The sequence below is a fragment of the Dermochelys coriacea genome, chromosome 1, assembly GCF_009764565.3.
Source record: "Dermochelys coriacea isolate rDerCor1 chromosome 1, rDerCor1.pri.v4, whole genome shotgun sequence".
NCBI classification, from domain to species: Eukaryota; Metazoa; Chordata; order Testudines; family Dermochelyidae; genus Dermochelys; species Dermochelys coriacea.
In genome coordinates, this window is record NC_050068.2 from 297,981,742 (window position 1) to 298,002,758 (window position 21,017).

General features: G+C 42.8%; 1 long non-coding RNA gene across 1 annotated transcript; it reads right to left on the minus strand.

Annotated features, from left to right (window-relative positions):
* Positions 1-1,213: 1,213 nt before the first annotated feature.
* Positions 1,214-20,235, minus strand: LOC122456198. The gene is made up of 3 exons (XR_006274930.1): positions 20,082-20,235; positions 11,036-11,107; positions 1,214-4,634 (listed from the first exon to the last, which is right to left on the minus strand). It is a non-coding gene; the product is annotated as an uncharacterized LOC122456198 (long non-coding RNA).
* Positions 20,236-21,017: the final 782 nt, after the last annotated feature.

Sequence of the window (21,017 nt, forward strand, 5' to 3'; positions counted from 1 at the left end):
CTCTGTACCATCTACCCTTTCCCATATTTTCCTAGAAGGAAACGTGCATGAATCAGGAACACTGCAAGACATATGATATTCAACAATAAGAAACATTTTCAAGGGACCCAAAAGAAAAAAAATCTAATAAAAATTCTAGCTGACTTTCAGTTTTATTCATTCATACAAAATATGTAAACATCATTAATTCAAAGTTTTTAGTTATGGGAAGAAACTTTTGCTTTTTTGGTGGTTTATTTTCTCAGAATCAGAGACTTCACTGTGGATTTTTATATGCCTTATGATTACTTACATTTAAGTGTTTTATTTATCTTGAACATTGCACTCAGTTTATAAGGATTTTTAAGTGTTATGCAGACCAGCATCCTAAAGGTTCTACAGACAAGTATTGGTTTTTTGATGTTCAATAAATGTAGAAGCATGTGTGATATGCATATGCCTGTATGAATTATATTACATCAAAAAGAAAAGGAGTACTTGTGGCACCTTAGAGACTAACAAATTTATTTGAGCACAAGCTTTTATGAGCTACAGCTCACTTCATCGGATGCATTCAGTGGAAAATACAGTGGGGAGATTTATATACATAGAGAACATGAAACAATGGGTATTACCATACACACTGTAATCAGAGTGATCACTTAAGGTGAGCTATTACCAGCAGGAGAGTGGGGGGGAAAAGCTGGTAATTAGTCTCTAAGGTGGCACAAGTACTCCTTTTCTTTTTGCAAATACAGACTAACACGGCTGCTACTCTGAAACCTATATTAATCAGGTTATGTTTATATCAAATAACATGATGTAATTATTTGAAACAACAGAATGTGATATTCACGGCCCATCAGCTAGAAGACTGCAAATGATCTACAGGTAATTGTCTGAACACAATATAATGGTTCCCAGATATTTTTCCTATGGACTGTTTAAGAGTAAAGCTAAATATGCTGCAGCTGACCTTGCTGATTCCTCCCTTGCGACCCTATATACAGGAAGATCCTGGAAGAATGAGAGAACAGTTTGCTACTGCAGTCAGAGCACAGAGAGCAAAAACTGGTCTCCAGGGGCTAGTGTGCCCATGAATCAGAAGGTGAAGGCAATAGAAAGGGAGATAGCAAAAACAAAAAAGACAAATCATGTGAATTATATAAACCAGATTTTCATTGTGAGTCAGTCAAAAATGTTCCATTAGTCTGTTTGGGCCTGTAAAACTTGGCAAAAAGGTAGTTTATTTGAATTCAACTCCCATAACCAAACTGGTAACCCTTACAAGAGGAAACCAGAGTTTTCTCAAAAAGAATTTTTACATTTTTTTCTTTAAGCCCAACATTTATAAAAACTGCCTTACAGAGACTTTGCCCTACTTCTCATTGATAAACAATACTTCTTGTAAACCCCTCCAAATGTGATCCTACAGATAGATACAGCTAGAAATTCAATCATTGCTAGGTTTGTTTAAAAATAGAGGGGAAATGGCCTCAGGCTCCCCTCTGTGTTTGTATGTGAAGGGAAGTCTGCTGAGTGTGGAAATTGCATTTTGAGTGCTCAGTGTGGTCCACAAATCTAGAGGGAGCAGGAAGGGGCAGGGTAGAGGAATGGGCTGGTTTCCTCTGGGTTCTCCCCTAGAAAGCATAAAGCTGTATTAACTGAGGCTACTTCCCCCTCTGTGCTGCAGAATTCCAATATGGTGGTTGCCCAGGGGGCAGTCACAGTTAGGGAAGCCCCTCCAAGCAATGTTTAATTTGTAATGAAAGGAGTACCAGGGATCAAGCAATTATTTTCCTTTCATAACTGACATGAGGTGTTGGGGCTCAGCCTTGGCAAACCCTGGCACAAATTAAGTACTGCCTCTAAGCATGACATTTTGGGGTCCATTATGAGGTAGTAGGGCCAAATAGTAGACGGGAATCCATAACTTCTTTTGAAAGGGGAACCTGCTTCCTTACAAAAGAATTCATAGGAAATGGATCTGAAACTCATGGAAGCACCTATCCTATCTGTAGAAACTCAAGCATAGGAGAGAGTAGAGCTGATATAAATTAATTTGGGGGACAGGATTATTTTAATTTTGCTACTGATGTCCAAAGAGGAGCAAGATTTTTATTCCAAAGTCCTCAGTGGTAGAGCTGATAAAAATTGTTAAACAAAAAGATTTTTCATTGAAAACTGGCCTTGCTGAAAATAAACAAAAATTGCAAAAAGCCTATTCACTTTTCAAAATTTGTCACAAATTTTTCTCTACATTCCATCCAAAACATTAATTTTTTTCACTAACATCTCATTTTTTGTTTATGAATGTGTTTTTTAAACTCATGTCTGATTAAAAATGGATTTTTAAAAAGCACAACAAATTTAAGAACAATCAAAGTTTCAAACCCTGAAAATTTTGAAAACATTCAATTTGTTTTCATTTTTCCACTAGTTCTACTTTGTAACATGCTAGGGACCTAATCTTGAGAGGTGCTGAGTCCATCATTATTGCATGGACTAGCAACTCTCAGGATTAGGCTCACATCCACCAGCCCAGTGAGCAAAAAAATGTTGAGTGATGATATCTCATGTTCTGTTTTAATACATTTTACAGAACCAATGAAAACGCAGTTGTGCTTTTCTAATGGATGACTTTCTATTCATTTTTGTATATCTCAAATTGACTCAACATATTCAGGGGGTGATTCCAAAAGCATCTTATAGAAAAGCAATGGGATTTGTGTTCCTAAATCCCTCATGCATTTTTGAGTCTCCCCTCATCAAATACATTAACGAATAAATCCAGTTAAGAAATTGCAACATTAATGAACTTTCACATGAGATCCTGCCATTTTAGCTGCACTCGGAGTGAATAACCTACATTTCCATTTAATATAACGATCCAGTTTATGGCAGGTCTCACTTATGATTCCTTTTTTGTCCAGAGTACTTACTATCTGTGCATATAAGCATGGAACTGCCTTTTCTTTAAATCATTGTTTGTTTAGATGATAATCTAAATTTGTTTCTTTGGGGATTATGATCCTCCCATAGCATAATGAGCAGCAAGCTATAACATTTGCACATCATAATGTATAATCATATTTTACTTTTAACTCATTTTTGGATACATTTTTTGAAAAGTGCCATTTATTCTACATTTCTCTTAAAAGGCCCTGCATTTAATGCAAGATTGTGGCACACCTACCTGCCTGCACAAAGGATGAGGGGGGACATAACTGAGCACTGCCCCTCTCAATGGTCTGCAAGTAAACTCTGTCTAGCTCTTAATCAAGAAGAGCCTTCACAGCACTACAAATGGGAAGAATCAAACTCATGAAAAGTAAAACTTTGTTAATGTCTTTTATAATCTGACAGTGAAAGAAGGAAAAGATTCTAATTGACCTTATTTTAGTCTAAGCAAACTTTCTTTTTTTAATTCTAGCTGGAAAAAAAGCAGCAATGCAAGGTTGCTTTGGGGTGTTGTTGTTGGTTTGTTTGTTTTTATAGGTGTTGCTTTCAAAAAAGAAAGTGACCTGTTTTCTTCTTTAAAACATGAATTCTGTGCTTGTGAGAAGGTCTAGACTCACAGCTTTGGAAGTCTGGAATATCCTATTTATCCACAAAAATAAGTACAGCAGCAGTGCAAGTTTCCACACACTGCCCCTCCAACCTGTCTTACTCTGTGTCTTACTCTGTATTGGGAGGGACCACCCTCTTGAAGGGAAAGAACATTTCCATCTCCGTTCAGCTACAACACATGATCTTTCTCCCTAAACTGCCAGCAAGGATACCAATTAGTACTAATTGTGCTTTGGGATGATGAGGATCTCTAACAAGAAACTGGGGCCTCCAGCTAATTTCACATGAAGGAAACCACCAAACAGCTGTCAGACTGAGACAATTTTTGGTTGCCACCAATGTGAGCTGGATTTGAACTGGGGACTTAACAATAGAAGACTCATTAACTCATAATACTTAATCCCATGAGCAGACAGTCTTCGGAAAAGCTGCCACATTATTATTCACTTTTACTAACTAATATATGCAGCATTGTCCATTAATTGAGACACTTCTGATTTCATTATATTCAGTTATTTTCCGTGAAACATGTTTCAGAATACTGCCTGAAAATATGTTTCAGAACACTGCATGTGTGTTTTTTAAAAAAAACACATTCAATACTATGTAATTAATAATTAACACCTTTAAGAAGCTTAAAAAGTCTTCAGAAAAAACATCATAACGTCATCATAAAATACCTTTGGCTTTTATATGGAGAAAATTCCGGTTTTTGTTGATGGTGGGTGTCACTCTGGCATCCAGATGCCAGGTCATGCCAAGGCGCTGGGCCTAACTGAACACTGAACTTGGGGTAAGAGTGGGGGTGCGGCATAGGGCGGAGCGAGGGCGGGAAGAGGCTGGGCAGGGGTGGAGACTTGAGGGAAGGGGTCAGGTGGGGGTGGGGCCAGGGGCTGAGCAGGGCTTTGAGCACCCCCAGGGCCCAGGCACCATCCTCCAGGCCCTGTGCCTGTTCTCTGATGCAGGACTGGCTTCCAAGATCTCCTGGAACATGTCATCCTGAGTCCTTTTCTTTATCCTCATTATCTGGCTCAGACATTCTGTGGGTGTGGAGGGGGCGACCCTGAAGGCCACAATTGCAGAAGCTGCAGATACAACACACAGAAGTACCATTGTCAGTGTACTCACGACAGAAATCGAAACTTAGGATACTGAACTCACTCCCTTTGATCCCCCAAAGATGTAAGCCCTACATTCTCACTTCTCTTTCCAATTGATACAGCATGGCACCAGTTATGACACCAGCCATGGTGAGTATGGCCCTTGGGGGCATGAGGGGTTGGGGAAATGAGTGGGGGATAGCTCACAGGTATGAGTATATTTGCACAGGATAATGGAACTGAATACTGGCACTGTTTTCCACGGGCAGTGGTGATTTGAGCTCATATCTCACTCCTGACGACAACAGAGGCAGAGAGAGCACAGCTGCTGCTGGTGACCGATGCCACGCGGGTCTGTATGCTACTAGCCTGGGTACTTTCATGGTGCTTACTGAAATAATCACTGAATGATGTGGGAAAGTGTCCTACGGCAGTGGAAGAAATAAGGCAGCCCTCCCAAGAAATCTTTGGCAGAGAGTTGCAGAGAACCACCATGACAGTTTCATCAAGACCTCTACGGAGGATTCTTGAGACATCTCGGTGCACATAAACAAACTGCTCCGTGTGGCCCACCTATGCAAAATTCTAGAGGGGAAGGAGAAGCAGATTGCAACTCTATCTCTCTTGGTTGCTTCACTACTACCACAAGTAAAAAAAGAGTAAATCAACAGATGTGCCCTGCTACTTTGTAGGTTCCATCCTGGTAATTTCAAAGCAAACTGCATACTTACCAGAGGGGTCCTTTCCCTAAATCAGGCTCATCCGTGCTCAACTCTCAGGACTGGCTGGACTGTGGTGGAGTCAAAAATATGTCTTGGCTTGCTGAGTAGGTGGATCCCCCAGTCACCTGTCCCCATACTTCTCCTCTTCTTCCTCATCTACTTCCTCACTGTTCAAAGTGGGGGCCTGTGACTCTGGCTGCTCCAAAGTACCTAGGGGGTTCTTGGGGGTGGTTGTGGGATCTCTGCTGAGGATGGCATGCAGACCCTTGTAAAAGTGGCAGGTCTGCGGCTCCGCAGATTGATTATTGGCCTCCCTGGCCTTCTGGTATACCTGCCAGAGCTCTTTGGCTTTCACATGGCATTGATGTTGTTCCCTCTTGAAGCCCTTCTCCTGCATGCCCAAAGCAAGCTGCTTGTAGATGTTGATGTTTCTATGGTTGGATCAGAGCTCTGCCTGCACAGCCTCTTCTCCACACAGACCCAGGAGATCCAACATCTCCTGTGTACTTTAAGCAGAAGTGTATCTGCAGCATGTAGCCAGCATAGTCAGCTGGGCAGTTGCACACCACAATGGAGAGCTGCTAGGTTTGCTCTCTAAGCCAGGCAACCAGGAAAAGTAATTTCAAAAATTTGCAGGGCTTTAAAGGAGACAGGCATCTTCATGTCTACCTGATCCCTGGGTAGTAGAGTTCACAAGTTTGACCAAAGTGGTCATTGTAAGGCATTGTGGGACAGCTCCTGGAGGCCAGTAACAGTTGATGTAAGTAACGCAGTTTGTACACTGACACTGCATTGACCTAACTACATCAACCGTGACTCTACGCCACTCAGGAAGATTATTAAGTCGGTATAGTGAGGCAGTTATGTTAGTGGGAGAGAAATTTAAGTGTAGACACATCCACAGCTAGGTCGGCATAAACTGCCTTATGTCAACTTAGTTTAGACCAGTCCTAAGACTTAATTCCCCACAGTCAGAGGAGAAACATCACTGCATGTGAAATGCTAGTTTACCACAAGAGCTGTTATCTTTTCCCCAATGAAGGAAGCTCTATAGACATCAAACAAATCATTGTGGACAAAAGACTTTGTTGACTGCTACCCCCACACCCTTGAAAAGGGTAGGTACACATGCCCATGTCCTATCACAGCTTGAATGCTGGGGGAAGGGAATAAAAATGCCTGTCAAGGAGAAACCGGTACCTTTATGTTTTCTGGACTCTGAGGGGAAAAGATTCCTAAACATAAGCAAAAGATCCCCAAGCTGCTTGGCTTGGCTTAGCCCGAAAGGACATAAAAGCTTGCTTACTGTAGAAGTTTCTATTGCCTTTTGCACTTAAGATTGTACCTCATTTGTGTATATGGTTACCTGTTTTAACCTTGTAAATAACTAAATTTCTTTTTCTAGTTAATAAACCTTTAATTAGTTTGTTACAGGATTGGTTACCAATGTTGTCTTTGGTTTGAGATCTGAGGAACAACTGAGCTGGGGTAAGTGACTGGTCCTTTGGGACTGGAAGTAACCTGATGTGATTTTTCCTATAAGCGACCATGTATCACAAAGTCCAGTTTGGACACAAAGGGGACTGTCTGTGACTCCATGGTAAGACTGTAATAGTGCTTTAGGAGTTCACCTTTGTTACTGGGTTGGTGAAATCTAATAATAGAACATATAACCAGTTTGGGGTTTTTGACCTGCTTCTTGACAGTCTGCCTTGAGGTTGGCACTCATGGTGGTGAGCTACTCCAGAGAGCATGACACAGGCGTTTTTATTAAAATTCTTTAGTTTAAGTGTACCAGCCTGTACTTTTAAACCACTTAAGTTAAGCCTGGAGACTAAGTACATGTAGATTAGTGTCTTCAACTTGGCAGAGTGAGAACCACCTGTAACAAATCTTCTATACTTCAAATTATAAATAAATACATGCCTTTCACTAAGTAGCCTCTCTCTCTCTCTTCTACAAAATAGGAGGATCACAAAATCAATGGCAATTTAATTTTCTGTCTCAAAATGAAAGACATATGTGGATGTAGCATCCATTAGTGAGTTCACAGAACACTTCACACATTAAAATTATTGTCAAAGATGTTTACGTCTGAAGGAAGTTTGTATATAATTTTGTTGCTAAATTCATAAGCTTTTTTCCCCTCTATCTTCTGTGTATGGAGAATTTAAAGTTCAAATCTTACACTGGAAAAGCTGTGGAATAGCAAACATCACCAAGTTCACAGTCAGTGTTCCATTCTTTCATTCCATGGGGAGTTCCTATTTCATGTGTTTTTCATTTTAAGTTCTGCTTCCTTGAATGCTATTTCCTCTCGTTTGGTTTTCACGAAGGTCAAAGAAAGCTTTAGCAAATAAAAAATGTGAACATCCAGTCGTCTACTGGAAATCTGCCCATCCAGTGTCTGAAGAATATCTAGCTTTAAAGTTAAGGCATTCATATAGGAACCCTATATATGCTAACTAAAGTGCTACAGAAACCTCCATTGGGATTCTCATTCATAGTTAAATATACAGCAGACTTGCTAGCCATCAGATGTGAGATCCTTTGTCTTGACTAAATGCTGCAGAGATCAGCAGTTTACCAGAGATCAGAATTCTGGCAAATAAGCCTCTCCTAGGCCCTCTTGATAAAACTAGGCCCAGACCTCCTCCATTGACTTATTTTATATCAGTGTCAAGGTTGCAGAGGCCCCTACTTAAGGCAAAAAATTGTAGGAAACCCCATTTATTAAAATTATTAAGCTAATGTTACAATAATATTGTATCAAAACTATAGAAACTAAGACTCCACAAGGCTCTCTCACCATCTTTTTTGTATGTCTGGTGAAAGTTACCTATGGAATGAAAACTTGTGATTTAGTACTAAAGATTAACAACTGCAGCCAGGTATACTGTTAAAACTGCATGTAAACTGAGAGGCACCAACTAACAGCATTTGCTACAGATGGGTATGGGATACTTTAGTAATGGAGCTCACTTGGCTCAGCAAGGACATCTATGGACTTTGGAATGCAGCTTGTCTAGTAATGAATAGTTAATAGCATTTAAAATTTGGACTTTTTTGAAGCAAAGTGTTCAGTGGAGTCCAGGGTCAAAGCCAGAAACTTCAGACATTTTTGCCCATTGAGCTAAATGCATGAGCTAGTAAGAACACCTACTGATAATTGAAAAGGGCTCAATCCTATAAAGACTTACACACATGCTTAACTTCAAACACTGAGTAGTCCTGTTGATTACTCATTGTGTGAAGTTCAGCACATGCATATGTCTTTGCAGGATTGAGGCCAAAGTCAGAAACCTTGCCGGATCTGATTAATGTTATATGATAATAAAATGAACAAAAAATCACAGAAAAGAAGAGGTAACTAATGGTTTTATTGGGACAATAAGTAACTATGTTATGCAACAGCTATTAAAGTAAACATTTCTTTGGAAAAAAAGAAAAAATGATGACCATCCCTTATGGACTCTGAGTCAAAAGGAAAATGTCTCAGATATGTGCATAGGCTCATTGGAGTATGCCACATGCACAGTGTCATTGGAGAGAAAGAGAAAGATGGAGATAGTATGGGAGTATGGTGTGAAGAAGATTTAGCCATCTAAGACAGAAACTGGACAATCTAAGCAGTAACGGCAGAACAGGAGAACGCTGGGGTATTAAGGAGAGATACAGAATGCTTTCTAAAAGATACGTCCACAGATTTACCAGTATTGCTATTGCAAAGGGAAAGAAGAAGATTTTATCTGGGGAGGTGGATATCTACAATAAAATGTTAAGTAAAAGGTGCAGTAACATTTTACAATCATGCACTGAGCTTACGAAAAGATAACTTTTACCTACAGACAACCATACAAACACCTGAAATCTTTGAGAAATCTATTTACAGGTGCTGCCTCTACCCGAGACCAAAATTTTCAATTGTACTTTGTTCTGGGTAGTATATAGGACAATAGCCAGGACTGACTGACAAACATGCCAACTGCATGAAAGGTGAAAATATTCAGAATTTTCCCGGTTGCTGAAGAAATGGAAGTTCCAGTGACAATATTTGTACTAAATAATTTTGCCCGGACCTGTTACACAACAATTGTCCAAAATCTGCCACTTCATTCTTTTTTGGACCTGACCCTGTGAGGGGCTCAGATCATTTCCTTGCAGGAAGCACCAAAGATGGTGTAATTGCTGTGCAAGAGGCTCTTGCATAATTATTCAGGGCATATATTGGACTTTGTTTACTATATACTAAGACCACTTTACATCACTTTGGCAATGTAAGGGGGCCAAAGCAGTGTAAAGAAAATTGTAGCATAAATGAGAATAAGATCACTGGGCCAGAGTCTCAGTTGGTACAAATCAGTGTTACTCCATTGATTTCAATGGCACTACTCTAATTTACACCAGCTGGGAATCGGTCTCTTTATATACTGAACAAGGTCCATGACAAGCCCTTTGTTTAAAAATACAGAGCTTGATGAACTGCTTGGTTTTGTGCAAGCTTTCACATCCTGGCAGGAGCTTTTATGGCACCACCATATAAGTCTTATCTGTTTGAGCATCACTGATGACACTCCTATCACTCCTACTGCCATAGCAGCTTAGAGAGCATCTTGTGTAATTTATTGTCTTTCATCTGCTTGCAAAAAGCAATGAAGTTTAATAGAGTTGGTGGGAGAAACTGAAGGCCCTTTTCACACTCACATGTTTTATTTTTGTTGCTGTTTGTACAGGTGCAATGGACAAGTCTCATTGGGTGTATTCCTAAGTACTGGGACTTGACACATGCCACTTGAAATTATTTTAAATTAGACTTTCAACAGCTCATAAACAGGGAGCTGTTTAAGATTTTTTTTTTTAAGATTGCAGGTCCAAATATAAGGAGCTCCCTTTGCACACACATACACTCAGTGTACACATGTAACTAATATTCACCTAAGTTATCTTGGTGTATTGTGAGAACAGACCCTTTTAATTTTCCAAACATTCCATTACCAAAAAAGAAAAAAAAATCTAATCTTCAGAAACATCCATCTTATTTGAAAATTGAAACAAAAGGATCCAGTGTAGGCATCAGGAAAACAGTAATTTACTAAACCAATTAGTCAAGTTAATGTTCCCAATAAGCTTACAAGCAGAACATTCAACAGTATCTGGAAATATTAAATGAATAGAGAAAAGACATAGACAAGCTTATACATTATGAAATAACAAAAATTGGAATTAGAATATCTTTGTGGGCCAGAGTGTCTGCTGGTGCAAACTGGAGAAGCTCTGGGCTTGTGTGCACTACTGCTTTAGCTGATGTAATTTTACATAGCTCAGGATGTGAAAATCCCAACCTCCCGAGCAACCCTAAGTTACATTGACTTACAGCAGTGTCCAAACCGTGCTCTCTCCGCAGGAGACACACTCACACTGACTTAGCTTCCACCTCTCGCTCTCCAGTTGACATAGCGCATCTTCACCTGTGCTGATGTAGCTGTGGTGGTGAAGAAAAGCCCCCTGTTTATTTCAATTAAGGCATGCCAGTTTATACCACTTAAAGACATGAATGGCCCCAGTAACTTTCATTTGTGATCAATCTCAGCTGAAGAATGTGTCAAAAAATTCTTTTGGAACAACCCTTCATAAAGCATGTTATTACTTTTACAGCTCTCTTACTGTCTCCTGGTTCACTGCCAAGAATATGCCATTCCATGTTAGGTCTGTTTTCTGCAACAGAGGTCTCAAGTTCTATTTTCAAAAAAATGGAGTGGGGGTTAAGGACTCATGATCAGCAGTTGTCTTACATATAGCATCTTACATTTTAACCTAAGAAAGTAGACTCTGATATTTGCTAAATAATGCATCTCTTTAGTAGGTTTTTCCTCCTTCCTTGAAATTACAGCATTTAACTTTTTAGTAACTTGGAGTCCTTTATTTAAGGACACCATGGGCTGGTTAACTTCTACAGTCTGGACTCTATTCTGCATTCATTACACATCCCAAACTCTCACTGAAGTCAATGTTGGAATTCACCCCTGCATCAGTGCAGAGCCTGACACAGGGATGGTGTAACAGTGTCCACTCACCCGTCGTGAGCGCATGTGCCTGCTCCTGTTTTTTTCCTCTCTCTCTCTCTCTCTCTCTCTCTCGGATAGAGCAGTGCCCCAGGGCTCCCTCCCTGAAGACAATGTCTTTGCCCTCTTAGGCTTCCTGGCTACAGCTCTCCAACTGTCCCACTATAGGTTTCAGAGTAGCAGCCGTGTTAGTCTGTATTCACAAAAAGAAAAGGAGTACTTATGGCACCTTAGAGACTAACAAATTTATTAGAGCATAAGCTTTCGTGAGCTACAGCTCACTTCATCGGATGCATTTGGTGGAAAAAACAGAGGAGAGATTTATATACACACACACAGAGAACATGAAACAATGGGTTTATCATACACACCGTAAGGAGAGTGATCACTTAAGATAAGCCATCACCAGCAGCGGGGGGGGGGGGGAGAGGGAAGGAGGAAAACCTTTCATGGTGACAAGCAAGGTAGGCTAATTCCAGCAGTTAACAAGAATACCAGAGGAACAGTAAGAAACTGCGGAACCACCTGATCAACATCCTCTACAGCAAACAGGGAAAGATTAAGAATGAGCTCTCAAAACTGGATACTCTCATAAAGAACCAGCCTTCCACACAAACTTCCTCGTGGCTGGACTTTACAAAAACTAGAGAAGCCATTTACAAAACACACTTTGCTTCTCTACAAAAGAAAAAGAACACTAAGCTATCTAAACTACTATATGCCACAAAGGGCCACAACAATGGTTCCCGTAACCCACCCAGCAATATTGTTAATCTATCCAACTATACTCTTAGCCCAGCAGAAGAATCTGTCCTATCTGGGGCCTCTCCTTTTGCCCCTCCACCCCCACGAACATGATACAGTTCTGTGGTGACCTAGAATCCTATTTTCGACGTCTCAGACTCAAGGAATATTTCCAACACACCTCTGACCAACATATTAACCCACAGAGACCTTCCTGCCAACACTACAAAAAGAAGGATTCTGGGTGGACTCCTCCTGAAGGTCGAAACAGCAGCCTGGATTTCTACATAGACTGCTTCCGCCGACGTGCACGAGCTGAAATTGTGGAAAAGCAGCATCGCTTACCCCATAACCTCAGCCATGCAGAACACGGTGCCATCCACAGCCTCAGAAACAACTCTGACATCATAATCAAAAAGGCTGACAAAGGAGGTGCTGTCGTCATCATGAATAGGTCGGAGTATGAACAAGAGGCTACTAGGCAGCTCTCCAACACCACTTTCTACAAGCCATTACCCTCTGATCCCACTGAGAGTTACCAAAAGAAACAGCATTTGCTCAAGAAACTCCCTGAAAAAGCACAAGAACAAATCCACACAGACACACCCCTGGAGCCCCGACCTGGGGTATTCTATCTGCTACCCAAGATCCATAAACCTGGAAATCCTGGACGCCCCATCATCTCAGGCATTGGCACCCTGACAGCAGGATTGTCTGGCTATGTAGACTCCCTCCTCAGGCCCTTCGTTACCAGCACTCCCAGCTATCTTCGAGACACCACTGACTTCCTGAGGAAACTACAGTTCATTGGTGATCTTCCTAAAAACACCATCCTAGCCACTATGGATGTAGAAGCCCTCTACACCAACATTCCACGCAAAGATGGACTACAAGCCGTCAGGAACAGTATCCCCGATACTGTCACGGCTAACCTGGTGGCTGAACTTTGTGACTTTGTCCTGACCCATAACTATTTCACATTTGGTGACAATGTATACCTTCAAATCCGCGGCACTGCGATGGGTACCCGCATGGCCCCACAGTATGCCAACATTTTTATGGCTGACTTAGAACAACGCTTCCTCAGCTCTCGTCCCCTAATGCCCCTACTCTACTTGCGCTACATTGATGACATCTTCGTCATCTGGACCTATGGAAAAGAAGCTCTTGAGGAATTCCACCATGATTTCAACAATTTCCATCCCACCATCAACCTCAGCCTGGACCAGTCCACACAAGAGATCCACTTCCTGGACACTACAGTGCTAATAAGCGATGGTCACATAAACACCACCCTATATCGGAAACCTACTGACCGCTATTCCTACCTACATGCCTCTAGCTTTCATCCAGATCATACCACTCGATCCATTGTCTACAGCCAAGCGCTACGATATAACCGCATTTGCTCCAACCCCTCAGACAGAGACAAACACCTACAAGATCTCTATCATGCATTCCTACAACTACAATACCCACCTGCTGAAGTGAAGAAACAGATTGACAGAGCCAGAAGAGTACCCAGAAGTCACCTACTACAGGACAGGCCCAACAAAGAAAACAACAGAACGCCACTAGCCATCACCTTCAGCCCCCAACTAAAACCTCTCCAACGCATCATCAAGGATCTACAACCTATCCTGAAGGACGACCCATCACTCTCACAGATCTTGGGAGACAGGCCAGTCCTTGCTTACAGACAGCCCCCCAATCTGAAGCAAATACTCACCAGCAACCACACACCACACAACAGAACCACTAACCCAGGAACCTATCCTTGCAACAAAGCCCGTTGCCAACTCTGTCCACATATCTATTCAGGGGATACCATCATAGGGCCTAATCACATCAGCCACACTATCAGAGGCTCCTTCACCTGCGCATCTACCAATGTGATATATGCCATCATGTGCCAGCAATGCCCCTCTGCCATGTACATTGGCCAAACTGGACAGTCTCTACATAAAAGAATGAATGGACACAAATCAGACGTCAAGAATTATAACATTCAAAAACCAGTTAGAGAACACTTCAATCTCTCTGGTCACTCGATCACAGACCTAAGAGTGGCTATACTTCAACAAAAAAGCTTCAAAAACAGACTCCAACGAGAGACTGCTGAATTGGAATTAATTTGCAAACTGGATACAATTAACTTAGGCTTGAATAGAGACTGGGAATGGATGAGTCATTACACAAAGTAAAACTATTTCCCCATGGTATTTCTCTCTCCCTCCCACCCCACCCCCCACTGTTCCTCTGATATTCTTAAAAAAAGAAAAGGAGTACCGGTGGCACCTTAGAGACTAACAAATTTATTAGAGCATAAGCTTTCGTGAGCTACAGCTCACTTCGAAGTGAGCTGTAGCTCACGAAAGCTTATGCTCTAATAAATTTGTTAGTCTCTAAGGTGCCACCGGTACTCCTTTTCTTTTTGCGAATACAGACTAACACGGCTGCTACTCTGAAACCTCTGATATTCTTGTTAACTGCTGAAATTAGCCTACCTTGCTTGTCACCATGAAAGATTTTCCTCCTTTCCCCCCCCTGCTGCTGGTGATGGCTTATCTTAAGTGATCACTCTCCTTACAGTGTGTATGATAAACCCATTGTTTCATGTTCTCTGTGTGTGTGTGTATATAAATCTCTCCTCTGTTTTTTCCACCAAATGCATCCGATGAAGTGAGCTGTAGCTCACGAAAGCTTATGCTCTAATAAATTTGTTAGTCTCTAAGGTGCCACAAGTACTCCTTTTCTTTTTGTCCCACTATAGTTCAGTTCCCCCTCTGGGGTGCCTCAATATCCAGGCCACTTCCCCCTAGTGGCTAATGGGGGGGAGGGAAACCTGGGCCCACCCACTACTCCGGGTCCCAGCCTAGGGACCCTGGAGAGAGATGCCATCTGCTGTGTCCCTTTAACTATATTGCATGGCTTTTCTAGGGTGACCAGATGTCCTGTTTTTAAAGGGACAGTCCCATATTTAAACCCTCCCACAGTAGTCCCAACTTTTTCATGAAAATGGGCAAATTGTCCCATATTTTCTGTCTCCTCTCCATCAGTTTTGATGGGTCCTGCTGCTGTCTGGAGCCCTGCTCACCAGCTACCCACTTACCAGCCATGAGTAAAGGGGTCCAGTGGCCAACGATGGGGGTGGGTGTGCAAGGTGGTGGTGATATAGTGCGCGGGGCTGGCTGTGCCCCCTGCTGGTCCATCAGTGCAGCCCCTGCTGCATGCCAGCTCTCGGCTAGCAGGGTCCCTCCCTCAATCCCATTTCCGGCCGGCACTGGCTGTGCGCTGCGAGCTGCAGTGGCTGGTGAGTCTGGGCAGGTGCCAGGTGGCAGCCAGTTACATGTCACCTCCGCTGCCCACCCATCGGCCTTTACTTGCTTCCCCTCTTGCTGTTCTCTCCCTGCTTTGCCGCTTCGCCCCACCCTCAACTCCGCTCCTCCTCCATATCCCCCCCTGGCGGGACGTGTCCCGCTCCCAGTGCTGTGCAGAGAACCAGCTCCTGGTCAGAGTACTGAGCTCAGCAACAGCCTGGCCGGCAGGCTCCTTCCTTCCTCCATTACCTCTGGCTAGGCCAGTGCCCCAGAAAAGCCCCTCTGGCCCGGGGCAATGGCTAGGAAGAGCCAAGCTCTGCATATGCCAAAGGCCCACACAGCACTGGCACAGGGAAGCCTCTCTGCCCCTCAGCTAAGCTCTGGGCTGGTGTGTGTGGGAAAGCGATTTCCAGCTTGTTCATGCCCCAAACCTGCAGGATCCACAGCAGCACCGTGGGCAAAGGCTTAGCACCCTCTTCACGCGCCCCCCCAGCCTTGGGTCCTGCCCCCAGTGACCATGGGGCTGCTCCATCCCCTAGGCACCCTCCCCTGGTGAGCCACCTCTCTGGCCAGATTCGCTGAAGCCCCTGGAGCCAGGTCCCCTGGACCCTGGTGCACAAGGTATCCTTAGGGCTTAACCCCTTCCTGCCTGCGCTGTAGCGAGGGGACAGGAGGAAGCTGGGTTGTGTTGGTGGCAAGCAGCAGCCCAGAGGCGTTAGCTGCCTTTTGACACTGTGTGGGCAGGAAGGGACAACCTGCTTCCAGCCACACAGGTGGCAGGGAAGAGATAAGATAAGCTCTGCAAAGGCACAGACCAGGTCATCCCTTCCCCTCCTCCTTCTCCCCTGCAACTGAAAGCAGCTTCCATCCCTTCCATGCGTTCCGCACAGTGCTGAAAAGCTTCTGCTGGCCACTTTCTGGTGTGAACCCTGATATAAATCTGGGGAGGGGAGGGCATGTGACCTTGAATGCCCTCCCCCGCAGGTGTTGCCTCAGGAAGACGCGGTGCCAGGTACCAGGAGAGGGTCCATCCTGGTGGCCCAGCTAGGCATGGAGGGCAGAGAGAGCCAGGTAGTGAGGGTTAGGTCGGTCAGTCACCCCTTTGTGTGAGAGAGGTGTACGTGAGTGTCACCCCTTCCCATGTGAACCCCAAATCCTTAAGGATAAGAAGGTAAATACAAAGAATCCAACTATGCAGAACTTCTTGTTAACAAGGGCTCAGTCAACTTGATGTTAATTGAACATTTGTACAATTGATTGCCGTCAAACTTGCTTAAATACAAGTAATTTTACCAGATGTCCCGTATTCAAAAGGTAACAAAATGGAGGAACTAGAGCTACTGGTGCAGGAAGTGAAACCAGATATTATAGGGATAACAGAAACATGGTGGAATAGTAGTCATGACTGGACTACAGGTATTGAAGAGTATGTGCTGTTTAGGAAAGACAGAAATAAAGGTAAAGGTGGTGGAGTAGCATTGTATATCAATGATAAGGTAGAATGTAAAGAAATAAGAAGCGATGCAATGGATAAGACAGAGTCCGTCTGGGCAAAAATTACGTTGGGGAAGATAACTAGTAGAGCCTCTCCTACGATAGTGCTTGGGGTGTGCTATAGACCTCCGGGATCTAATTTGGATATGGATAGAGCCCTTTTTAATGTTTTTAATAAAGTAAATACTAATGGAAACTGCGTGATCATGGGAGACTAACTTCCCAGATATAGACTGGAGGACCAGTGCTAGTAATAATAATAGGGCTCAGATTTTCCTAGATGCGATAGCTGATGGATTCCTTCATCAAGTAGTTGCTGAACCAACTAGAGGGGATGCCATTTTAGATTTAATTTAATGGTGAGTAGCGAGGACCTCATAGAAGAAATGGTTGTAGGGGATAATCTTAGTTCAAGTGATCATGAGCTAATTCAGTTCAAACTGAATGGAAGGATTAACAAAAATAAATCTGCAACTAGAGTTTTTGATTTCAAAAGGGCTGACTTTCAAAAATTAAGGAAATTAGTTAGGGAAGTGGATTGGACTGAAGAATTTATGGATCTAAAGATAGAGGAGGCCTGGGATTACTTTAAATCAAAGCTGCAGAAGCTATCGGAAGCCTGTATTCCAAGAAAGGGGAAAAAATTCATAGGCAGGAGTTGTAGACCAAGCTGGATGAGCAAGCATCTTAGAGAGGTGATTAAGAAGAAGCAGAAAGCATACAGGGAGGGGAAGATGGGAGGGATCAGCAAGGAAAGCTACCTTATTGAGGTCAGAACATGTAGGGATAAAGTGAGACAGGCTAAAAGTCGAGTAGAGTTGGACCTTGCAAAGAGAATTAAAACCAATAGTAAAAGGTTCTATAGCCATATAAATAAGAAGAAAACTAAGAAAGAAGAAGTGGGGCCGCTAAACACTGAGGATGGAGTGGAGGTTAAAGATAATCTAGGCATGGCCCAATATCTAAGCAAATACTTTGCCTCAGTCTTTAATAAGGCTAAAGAGGATCTTAGGGATAATGGTAGCATGACGAATGGGAATGAGGATATGGAGGTAGATATTACCATATCTGAGGTAGAAGCAAAACTCAAACAGCTTAATGGGACTAAATCGGGGGCCCCAAAATAATCTTCATCCAAGAATATTAAAGGAATTGGCACCTGAAATTGCAAGCCCATTAGCAAGAATTTTTAATGAATCTGTAAACTCAGGAGTCGTACCGAATGATTGGAGAATTGCTAATATAGTTCCTATTTTTAAGAAAGGAAAAAAAGTGATCCGGATAATTACAGGCCAGTTAGTTTGACATCTGTAGTATGCAAGGTCCTGGAAAAAATTTTGAAGGAGAAATTAGTTAAGGACATTGAAGTCAATGGTAAATGGGACAAAATACAACATGGTTTTACAAAAGGTAGATCGTGCCAAACCAACCTGATCTCCTTCTTTGAGAAAGTAACAGATTTTTTAGATAAAGGAAACGCAGTGGATCTAATTTACCTAGATTTCAGTAAGGTGTTCGATACCGTGCCACATGGGGAATTATTAGTTAATTGGAAAAGATGGGGATCAATATGAACATCAAAAGGTGGATAAGAAATTGGTTAAAGGGGAGACTACAACGGGTCCTACTGAAAAGCGAACTGTCAGGCTGGAGGGAGGTTACCAGTGGAGTTCCTCAGGGATCAGTTTTGGGACCAATCTTATTTAATCTTTTTATTACTGACCTTGGCACAAAAAGTGGAAGTGTGCTAATAAAGTTTGCAGATGATACAAAGCTGGGAGGTATTGCCAATTCAGAGAAGGATTGGGATATTATACTGGAGGATCTGGATGACCTTGTAAACTGGAGTAATAGTAATAGGATGAAATTTAATAGTGAGAAGTGTAAGGTTATGCATTTAGGGATTAATAACAAGAATTTTAGTTATAAGCTGGGGACACATCAATTAGAAGTAACGGAAGAGGAGAAGGACCTTGGAGTATTGGTTGATCATAGGATGACTATGAGCTGCCAATGTGATATGGCTGTGAAAAAAAGCTAATGCGGTTTTGGGATGCATCAGGAGAGGCATTTCCAGTAGGGATAAGGAGGTTTTAGAACCATTATACAAGGCATTGGTGAGACCTCACCTGGAATACTGTGTGCAGTTCTGGTCTCCCACGTTTAAAAAGGATGAATTCAAACTGGAGCAGGTACAGAGAAGGGCTACTAGGATGATCCGAGGAATGGAATACTTGTCTTATGAAAGGAGACTTAAGGAGCTTGGCTTGTTTAGCCTAACTAAAAGAAGGTTATGGGGAGATACGATTGCTCTCTATAAATATATCAGAGGGATAAATACAGGAGAGGGAGAGGAATTATTTAAGCTCAGCACCAATGTGGACACAAGAACAAATGGGTATAAACTGGCCACCAGGAAGTTGAGACTTGAAATTAGACGAAGGTTTCTAACCATCAGAGGAGTGAAGTTTTGGAATAGCCTTCCAAGGGAAGCAGTGGGGGCCAAAGATCTATCTGGTTTTAAGATTCTACTCGATAAGTTTATGGAGGAGATGGTATGATGGGATAATGTGATTTTGCAATTAATTGATCTTTAAATATTCAGGGTAAATAAGCCTAATCCCCTGAGATGGGATATTAGATGGATGGGATCTGAGTTACCCAGAAAAGAATTTTCTGTAGTATCTGGCCGGTGAATCTTGCCCATATGCTCAGGGTTCAGCTGATCGCCATATTTGGAGTCGGGAAGGAATTTTCCTCCAGGGCAGATTGGAAGAGGCCCTGGAGGTTTTTCGCCTTCCTCTATAGCATGGGGCACGGGTCATTTGAGGGAGGATTCTCTGCTCCTTGAAGTCTTTAAACCACGATTTGAGGACTTCAATAACGCAGACATAGGTGAGGTTTTTCATAGGTGTGGGTGGGTGAGATTCTGTGGCCTGCGTTGTGCAGGAGGTTGGACTAGATGATCAGAATGGTCCCTCCTGACCTTAGTATCTATGAATCTATTCAGCATAGGGAAATGTGGTCACCCTAGGCTTCTCCAATTTCCTGGGCCACTTCCCCATGGCCCCATGCTGTCTTCACCCTTACTTCAGGGCCTTGTCCTAAAGGAGTCCCAGCAACCAGCTCAGGGCTCCTTCTCACTCTCCCCAGCTTCTGGCAGCGCTGCCCTGTCCAGGGTTCTGTAGCTCTGTCAACCAGCCATACTCCTACAGCTCTAGCAAGGAACTGAACTGCCTCTGGCCCTGCAGCTCTTATACTATGTTGCTGGGTCCCGATTGGCTGTGTCCTGCACAGCCACTCTAGGCAGCTTGGAGGACCTCTCTACTGCCTTTTTTTGGGTGTGGGGTGTGGCAAGGCCACAAGGCCTCCAGCAGGGGGCCTCAGAGAGTCTGGTATACCCCATCGCAGATGGACTGCACAATCTCATACCCTAATCCTGAGGCTGCTAGCAGCTGGCTCTTCTCTAACTTGTAGCTGGCTGCCCATGGCCACTCTCAAGTGTCCCCATCATTGAGCAATAGCCAGAGTGCTCAGCCAGCTCCCCTCCTTTCTCCACATTGAAGGGAAAGCTTTCTACACCAGGGACATTCCTTAGGGGAAACTTGCTGCTGTTTTCTGACCACTTTGTATGGGTATCGCTGGCATAGCCTTTTTCTTGTCTAGACAAGGAAAATAAGTGGGTTTATAGAAAAACATGCTAGCTCATACATTTTAATTAAGTGCTGTTTTAAAACATATTAGCACTTATCACAGACAGGTTTTTACACCTTCAAAATGTGTTAGCTGGTCTCAGTCAACTTTGTGCTCTCCCCTAGTTTCAATCATGACCAGCTAACACATTTTAAAGATGTGAAACCCATCTACAGTAGGCGCTAATACACATTCACACTATACCTAATTAAATTGAGTTGGATAATGTTTTATTTTTAAAAAAACATTTTTATACTCTAGAGAAGTCCAAGATGACAGCATGGCAAGTGTAAATTGGGCCCAAGGAGAGTTTTTGTTGCACACAAAATGTAA